The sequence below is a fragment of the Triticum aestivum genome, chromosome 2B (assembly GCF_018294505.1).
Source record: "Triticum aestivum cultivar Chinese Spring chromosome 2B, IWGSC CS RefSeq v2.1, whole genome shotgun sequence".
Taxonomy (NCBI): Eukaryota; Viridiplantae; Streptophyta; class Magnoliopsida; order Poales; family Poaceae; genus Triticum; species Triticum aestivum.
Genome location: NC_057798.1, coordinates 8,708,578 through 8,718,541, shown reverse-complemented (window position 1 = coordinate 8,718,541; position 9,964 = coordinate 8,708,578).

The window sequence follows — 9,964 nt, the reverse complement described above, 5'->3', positions numbered from 1 at the left end:
TTATTTTCTTTGCATGGAAAATTCATTTTCCATTTTGTGAGTGCCTGAAATGAGTTTTTTTGTGTGAGGACCTACCATATATTTGTTGCAAAATTGGACCAAATCAATTTTCTAAAATACTAGGACATATTTAATGCACAATTGACAAAGTAGTTGGGTGTAAAAAGTTTTGACCCACCTCTGGTGAAACAGACAAATTCCCACCAATTTAGTAGGAAGTGGGTCAAATTTGAACTGTAGCTGCCTCATAGTTTGCTCTTTATTTTTTCCAAAAATCATTTATAGGTACATAAGTATCTATTTAATCAGAGAAACATCAAAAGTTTTCCAAGATTCAACCACTAGCTAGGAACGGTCAAGCCCGCCGTTTTGACCACATTTTGAAACGGGCATAAAAAATTCAAAAAAAATCAAAAAATTGGAAAACCTTTGCATTGTGTCATTATATGTGACCAAGTTTCTAGGAAAAATAATAAACTTTTAATACGAAAATTATTTTAAAAAAGTGTTCTAAAAAATGAGCTATCATGCGTGAAAATTCATGGCTTTCAAGCCAAATGATCAATCTTATGGACCACATTCATGGCATAGTTTATTCAAATGATCTCATATTATGCACAAGGGTGCATCTTGGAATTCCAATCAATGTTGCCTAAGGGAATTTGCATTTTCTTTGCACGGAAAATTCATTTTTCATTTTCCGAGTGCCTGAAATGAGTTTTTTTTGTGAAGGACCTACCATATATTTGTTGCAAAATTCGACCAAATCAATTTTCTAAAACACTAGGCCATATTTAATGCACAATTGACAAAATGGTTGGGTGTCAAAAGTTTTGATCCAGCTCTGGTGAAAAAGACAAATTCCCGCCGATTCAGTAGGAAGCGGGTCAAATTTGAACTGCAGCTGCCTCATAGTTTGCTATTTATTTTTTCAAAAATCATTTCTAGTTACATAAGTACCTATTTAATCATAAATACATGGTTTGGTGGCGATACGTCGAGGTTTGGACGGTGGCCGAGGGCCCCAACTCTAGAGCGCGTAAACTCGCATGCCCGCCGCGTGACCGTGGCGTTGCCATGTGTTCTGAGCGGCCTAGGCATGTCTAGTGGGTTGGGCACTCCCCAGGTAGGTGCTAGGAAGAAAATAACAACATACGATTCTCACAAGGAGACCGATCGATGCTCAAACATGAATAAGCAGCCAAGTGTTTGATTAGCGGTACGGGAAATGCACATGGCTAATGGGCGTGAGTTTTGGCTGAGGATGATTAGTTACTAAGAAGACCGTCTTCACAAATTTTCATCTTAAAAGGAGGAGCCTAGGTGGTACTTGCTTTGCAAAGTACCACACTGGACATAAATACGAATGTTGAAGCTAGGCTCAAAATAATGAATGGATTGAGCTGGCATTTTGTGGAGGATGGTTATTTGGGCATAGGAAAGCACTGTAGAAAATGGATACCATTTGGACATGCCAAAGTGGTACTTCCTTCACAAAGTGTTTTTCTGAACAAAATAGGAAAATGAATATTTTTGAATTATTTTTGAACTAGGCAAGGAAGGTTTTTTTACATATTTGAAGAAGATATGACCCAAAGAACTTACGATATTTATTTGGGAATTTTGGGAATGACAGAAATATAGGTTGCTTCACAACCTAGGGCAAAAACTACCACATGGACATGACACATAGGCAAAACTGATGAGGTGGCGCCTAGTCATAGCAACCCACCACAATTTACAAGGTTATGACCATCTATATTGGTCATGATCAGCTAGAAATAAGACAGCGGGCCAGTGCTATCTGCTTTATGACCATTTCGTGTAAGGTAATTACGACCTTTCTGACCAAAATGGTCATTATAGTTTAGGGTTTGGAGCCCCCCCCCCCCGAACAGCTTTTGACCAATTGGTCTGAAATGGTCATAGATCTATGACCAATTCTTCCAGGGTCACTGACAGAAGGTCATTAGTTGACATATTTCTTGTAGTGGATACGGGTGTCGTTGCTGATCTTCTGGGCGTCGTTGACCGACTCGTCGGTGATATACTCTGCGACACACGTGAGCATTTATATAGAAAATTTCAAACTTGGTATGCTCATTGCATTTCAGTGGTTTAATTTTGACAGCAAGCATAACTTTTTTTTGCGAAACCATTTCATTTGACTAGGTCTCTCTTTCTCTCTCTTTCTCTCTCTCTCTCTCAAAATTCACTAGGCATCAACTACATCTAAACCTATGAACAAAATTAGTAAACTTTTGAAATTTTCTATACCTACATTACTACTATTTTTTTATAACGAAACTACTAACATTTTCTATAACAACACTATTACCTCAACATTCATAGTATTTTCTATAATGAAACTACTAAAATTTTCTATAAAAATGTAATACCTAAAAATTTGTCTGACATTTCTATAGCATAGAGTATAGGTGGGAGGAGGGAGGAGTGAGGAGTGAGGAGGAGGAGGGGGGAGAGGAGGAGGACGAGGATGGAGGAGGAGGAAGGATTAGGGCGGCTGGAGGAGAGGGAGGAGGGCGGTGGGAGGAGGGCTGCCGAAGGAGGAAGTGGCTGGAGGTGGCGACGACAATGCAGTGGCGGAGGCAGAGTGAGGGGGGAGAAGGTCGGGCGTGGGGGAGGAGGAAGGAGGGCGGTGGGAGGAGGAGGGAGGAGAAGGTCGCGGCATACCGAGGAAGGAGGAGGAAGGACGGTGGCGACAATAATGCAGTGGCGATGGCAATGCGATGGTGGCGGCAATGCGGTGGGCGGCAGAGGCAGAGTGAGGCAAAGGAGTGAGGGGAGGGAGAATGTCGGGCGTGGGTCGGGGAGTTGGATAAGGTGGATTAGCAGTAGTGCTGGTCCACCGGCAGGCACTATTGCTAATCCCAATAGTAGTAGCGCGTGTAAGCCACCCATAGCTACTGCTAAGTGTTGGAAACATTCCATAAAAAACAAAAAAAATTCTATGCACACGCAAGATCTACCAAGGAGATGCATAGCAACGAGGGGAGAGTGTATCTATGTACCCTCATAGACCGTAAGCGGAAGTGTTTCACAACGCGGTTGATGTAGTCGAACTTCTTCGCGCTTCAACCGATCAAGTACCGAACGCACGACACCTCCGCGTTCTGCACACGTTCAGATCGATGACGTCACTCGCCTTCTTGATCCAGCAAGACGTCGAGGTAGTAGATGAGTTCCGTCAGCACGACAGCGTGGTTACGGTGATGGTGAAGTGATCTCTGCAAGGCTTCGCCTAAGCACTACGAAAATATGATCGGGGGTGTTAACGGTGGAGGGGGGCACCGCACATGGCTAGGCAATTGTCTGGGGTGTGCTAGGGCGCCCCCCACACATATATATAGGTGGGAGGGAGAGGGAAGGCTGCCAGGAGGCGCCCCTGCCATATTTAACCGAGGGAGAAGGAAAGAGGGGGGGGAGGGAAAGAAGTGGGAATCCTAATCCACACTTTCCTTTCCCTTCTCCCCTTTCCTTCCTCTCCTTAGGCCGGTCCATATGGGGGGTGCACCAGCCCCTTGTGGCTGTTGCGTTTCCCCTCTTGGCCCATAAGGCCCATATCTTTTGCCGGGGTGCCCAGAACCCCTTCCAGTGACCCGATATGTACCGGTACCCTCCGGAACACTTCCGGTGTCCGAATACCATCATTCTATATATCAATCTTTACCTTCGACCATTTCGAGACTCCTCGTCATGTCCATGATCTCATCCGGGACTCCGAACAACATTCGGTCACCAAATCACATAACTCATATAATACTATATCGTCATCAAATGTTAAGCGTGCGGTGTTGGGGAACGTAGCAGAAATTCAAAATTTTCCTACGTGTCACCAAGATCTATCTATGGAGAAACTAGCAACGAGGGGAAGGAAAGTGCATCTACATACCCTTGTAGATAGCTAAGCAGAAGCGTTCAAGAGAATGGGGTTGAAGGAGTCGTACTCGTCGTGATCCAAATCACCGGAGATCCTAGTGCCGAACGGACGGCACCTCCGCGTTCAACACACGTACAGCCCGGTGACGCCTCCCATGCCTTGATCCAGCAAGGAGAGAGGGAGAGGTTGAGGAAGACTCCATCCAGTAGCAGCACAACGGCGTGGTGGTGGTGGAGGAGCGTGGCAATCCTGCAGGGCTTCGCCAAGCACCGCGGGAGACGAGGAGGGAGAGAGGTAGGGCTGCGCCTTGAGGGAGAGGTTCTCGTGTCTCTGGCAGCCCCAAAACCCCCACTATTTATAGGAGGAGGGTAGGTGGCTGCGCCCCCATCTAGGGTTCCCACCCTAGGGGTGCGGCAGCCCTAGATGGGACTTGGAGGGGGCGGCCAAGAGGGGGGAGAGAGGGGGCGCGCCCTAGGGTGGGCCTTTAGGCCCATCTGAGCCTAGGGTTTCCCCTTTCCCCTCCTAGCTGCGCCTTGGGCCTTGTGGGGGGGCGCACCAGCCCACTTGGGGCTGGTCCCCTCCCACACTTGGCCCATGCAGCCCTCCGGGGATGGTGGCCCCACTTGGTGGACCCCCCGGGACCCTCCCGGTGGTCCCGGTACGTTACCGATAAAACCCGAAACTTTCCCGGTGACCAAAACAGGACTTCTCATATATAAATCTTTACCTCCGGACTATTTCGGAACTCCTCGTGACGTCCGGGATCTCATCCGAGACTTCGAACAACATTCGGTAACCACATACAAACTTCCTTTATAACCCTAGCGTCATCGAACCTTAAGTGTGCAGACCCTATGGGTTCGGGAACCATGCAAACATGACCGAGACGTTCTCCGGTCAATAACCAACAGCAGGATCTGGATACCCATGTTGGCTCCCACATGTTCCATGATGATCTCATCGGATGAACCACGATGTCAAGGACTCAATCGATCCCGTATACAATTCCCTTTGTCTAGCTGTATTGTACTTGCCCGAGATTCGATCGTCGGTATGCCGATACCTTGTTCAATCTCGTTACCGGCAAGTCTCTTTACTCGTTCCCATAACACATCACCCCGTGATCAACTCCTTTGTCACATTGTGCACATTATGATGATGTCCTACCGAGTGGGCCCAGAGATACCTCTCCGTTAACCGGAGTGACAAATCCCAGTCTTGATTCGTGCCAACCCAACAGACACTTTCGGAGATACCTGTAGTGCACCTTTATAGCCACCCAGTTACGTTGTGACGTTTGGTACACCCAAAGCATTCTTACGGTATCCGGGAGTTGCACAATCTCATGGTCTAAGGAAATGATACTTGACATTAGAAAAGCTTTAGCATACGAACTACGATCTTTGTGCTAGGCTTAGGATTGGGTCTTGTCCATCACATCATTCTCATTATCAACGACATCCAATGTCCATGGTCAGGAAACCGTGACCATCTGTTGATCAACGAGCTAGTCAATTAGAGGCTTACTAGGGGCATGGTGTTGTCTATGTACCCACACATGTATCTGAGTTTCCTATCAATACAATTATAGCATGGATAATAAACGATTATCATGAACAAGGAAATATAATAATAATAACCAATTTATCATTGCCTCTAGGGCATATTTCCAACAGTCTCCCACTTGCACTAGAGTCAATAATCTAGTTCACATCGCCATGTGATTAACACTTACAGGTCACATCGCCATGTGACCAACATCCAAAGAGTTTACTAGTGTCTAAACTAGTTCAAATCACCATGTGATTAAGTCTCAATGTGTTCTGGGGTTTGATCATGTTTTGCTTGTGAGAGAGGTTTTAGTCAACGGGTCTGCAACATTCAGATCCGTATGTACTTCGCAATTCTCTATGTCATATTGTAAATGCTGCTTCCGCGCTCCACTTGGAGCTATTCCAAATGGTTGCTCCACTATACATATCCGGTTTGCTACTCAGAGTCATTTAGATAGGTGTTAAAGCTTGCATCGACGTAACCCTTTACGTCGAACTCTTTATCACCTCCATAATCGAGAAACCTGACCTTATTTACTCCAAGGACAATTTTGACCGCTGTCCAATGATCCGTTCCTGGATCATTCTTGTACCCCTTGACTGACTCATGGCAAGGCACACTTCCGGTGCGGTACACAACATAGCATACTACAGAGCCTATGTCTGAAGCATAGGGACGACCTTCGTCCTTTCTCTCTCTTCTGCCGTGGTCGAGCTTTAACTCTTAACTTCATACCTTACTACTCAGGCAAGAACTCCTTCTTTGACTGATCCATCTTGAACACCTTCAAGATCATGTCAAGGTATGTGCTCATTTGAAAGTATTACTAAGCATTTTGATCTATCTTATAGATCTTGATGCTTATTGTTCAAGTAGCCTAATGCAGGTTTTCCATTGAAAAACACTTTTCAAATAAACCTATATGCTTTACAGAAAATTCTACATCATTTCTGATCAACAATATGTCAACAACATATACTCATCAGAAATTCTATAGTGCTCCCACTCACTTCTTCGGAAATACAAGTTTCTCACAAACTTTGTATAAACCCAAAATCTTTGATCATCTCATCAAAGCGTACATTCCAACTCCGAGATGCTTACTCCAGTCCTAAGAAGGATTGCTGGAGCTTTACATACTTATTAGCGTCTTTCAGGATTGACAAAACCTTCTCGTTGTATCACATACAACCTTTCCTTACGAAGACTGGTAAGGAAACTCGTTTTGACATCCATCTGCCTGATTTCATAAATGCAGCTAATGCTAACATGATTCCGACGGACTTAAGCATCACTATGGATGAGAAAATTTCATCGTAGTCAACTCCTTGAACTTGTGAAAAACTCTTCGCCACAAGTCGAGCTTCATAGACGGTGACATTACCGTCCACGTCCGTCTTCTTCTTAAAGATCCATTTATCTCAATGGCTTGCCGATCATCGGGCAAGTCCACCAAAGTCCATGCTTTGTTCTGATACATGGATCCTATCTCGGATTTCATGGCTTCTAACCATTTGTCGGAATTTGGGCCCACCATCGCTTCTCCATAGCTCGTAGGTTCATTGTTGTCTAGCAACATGACCTTCAAGACAGGATTACTGTACCACTCCGAAGTAGTACGCATCCTTGTCACCCTACGAGGTACGGTAGTGACTTGATCCAAAACTTCATGATCACTATCATAAGCTTCTACCTCAATTGTTGTAGGCGCCACAGGAACAACTTCCTGTGCCCTGCTACACACTTGTTGAAGTGACGGTTCAATAACCTCATCAAGTCTCCACCATCCTCCCACTCAATTCTCGAGACAAACCTTTCCTCGAGAAAAGGACCCGATTCAAGAAACAATCCCTATTGCTTTCGGATCTGAATTAGGAGGTATACCCAACTGTTTTGGGTGTCCTATGAAGATGCATTTTATCCGCTTTGGGTTCGAGCTTATCAACCTGAAACCTTTTCATATAAGCGTCGCAGCCCCAAACTTTTAAGAAACGACAACTTAGGTTTCTCCAAACCATAGTTCAAACGGTGTCGTCTCAACGGAATTATGTGGTGCCCTATTAAAGTGAGTGTGGTTGTCTCTAATGCCTAACCCATGAACGATAGTGGTAATTCGATAAGAGATATCATGGTACGCACCATATCCAATAGGGTGCAACTATGATGTTCGGACACACCATCACACTATGGTGTTCCAGGCGGTATTAATTGTGAAACAATTTCCACAATGTCTTAATTGTGTGCCAAAGCTCGTAATTCAGATACTCATCTCTATGATCATATCATAGACATTTTATCCTCTTGTCATAATGACCTTCAACTTCACTCTGAAATTACTTGAACCCTTCAATAATTCAGACTTGTGTTTCATCAAGTAAATATACAGTATCTACTTAAATCATCTGTGAAGTAAAACATAACGATATTCACTGCATGCCTCAGCACTCATTGGACTGCACACATCAAAGTGTGTTACTTCCAACAAGTTGCTATCTTGTTCCATCTTACTGAAACCGAGGCTATTCAGTCATCTTGCCTATGTGGTATGATTTGCATATCTCAAGTGATTCAAAATCAAGTGAGTCCAAACGATCCATCTGCATGGAGTTTCTTCATGCGTATACACCAATAGACATGGTTCGCATGTCTCAAACTTTTCAAAACCGAGTGAGTCCAAAGATCCATCAACATGGAGCTTCTTCATGCGTTTTATACCAATATGGCTTACATGGCAGTGCCACAAGTAAGTGGTACTATCATTACTATCTTATATCTTTTGGCATGAAAATGTGTATCACTACGATCGAGATTCAATAAACCATTCCTTTAGGTGCAAGACCATTGAAGGTATTATTCAAATAAATAGAGTAACCATTGTTCTCCTTAAATGAATAACCGTATTGCGATAGACATAATCCAATCATGTCTATGCTCAACGCAAACACCAAATGACAATTATTCAGGTTTAATACTAATCTTGATGGTAGAGGGAGCGTGTGATGTTTGATCACATCAAACTTGGAAACACTTCCAACACATATCGTCAGCTCACCTTTAGCTAGTCTCCGTTTATTCCGTAGCCTTTTATTTCGAGTTACTAACACTTAGCAACCGAACCGGTATCTAATACCCTGATGCTACTAGGAGTACTAGTAAAGTACACATTAACATAATGTATATCCAATATACTTCTATCGACCTTTCCAGCCTTCTTATCTACCAAGTATCTAGGGTAATTCTGCACCAGTGGTTGTTCCCCTTTTTACAGAAACACTCAGTCTCGGGTTAAGGTTCAACCTTGGGTTTCTTCACTGGAGCAGCAGCTGATTTGCCGTTTCATGAAGTATCCCTTCTTGCCCTTCTTGAAACTAGTGGTTTCACCAACCATCAACAATTGATGCTTCTTCTTGATTTCTACTTTCGCGGTGTCAAACATCGTGAATACCTCAAGGATCATCATATCCATCCTTGATATGTTATAGTTCATTACGAAGCTCTAGCAGCTTGGTGGCACTGACTTTGGAGAAACATCACTATCTCATCTGGAAGATCAACTCCCACTCGATTCAAGTGATTGTTGCATTCAGACAATCTGAGCACAAGCTCAACGATTGTGCTTTTCTCCCTTAGTTTGCAGGCTAACAAAATCGTCAGAGGTCTTATACCTCTTGACGTGGCACGAGCCTGAAATCCCAATTTCAGCCCTCGAAACATCTCATATGTTTCGCGACGTTTCAAAAAAACGTCTTTGGTGCCTCAACTCTAAACCGTTTAACTGAACTATCACGTAGTTATCAAAACGTGTATGTGCGATGTTCGCAACATCCACAAACGTCGATTGGGGTTCAGCACACTAAGCGGTGCATTAAGGACATAAGCTTTCTACTGTCCGCATAATCGCTACTGTCAACTTTCAACTATATTTTCTCTAGGAACATATCTAAATAGTGGAACTAAAGCGCGAGTTTACGACATAATTTGCAAAGATCTTTTGACTATGTTCAGGATAATTAAGTTCATCTGATGAACTCCCACTCAGATAGACATCCCTCTAGTCATCTAAGTGATTACATGATCCGAGTCAACTATGTCGTATCCGATCATCACGTGAGACGGACTAGTCATCATCGGTGAACATCTTCATGTTGATCGTATCTACTATACGACTAATGCTCGACCTTTCGGTCTCTTGTGTTCCGAGGCCATGTATGTACATGCTAGGCTCGTCAAGTTAACCTAAGTGTTTCGCGTGTGTAAATCTGGCTTACACCCGTTGTATGTGAACGTAAGAGTCTATCACACCCGATCATCACGTGGTGCTTCGAAACGACGAACTTTCGCAACGGTGCACAGTTAGGGGGAACACTTTCTTGAAATTTTAATGAGGGATCATCTTATTTACTACCGTCGTTCTAAGCAAATAAGATACATAAACATGATAAACATCACATGCAATCAAATAGTGACATGATATGGCCAATATCATTTTGCTCCTTTTGATCTCCATCT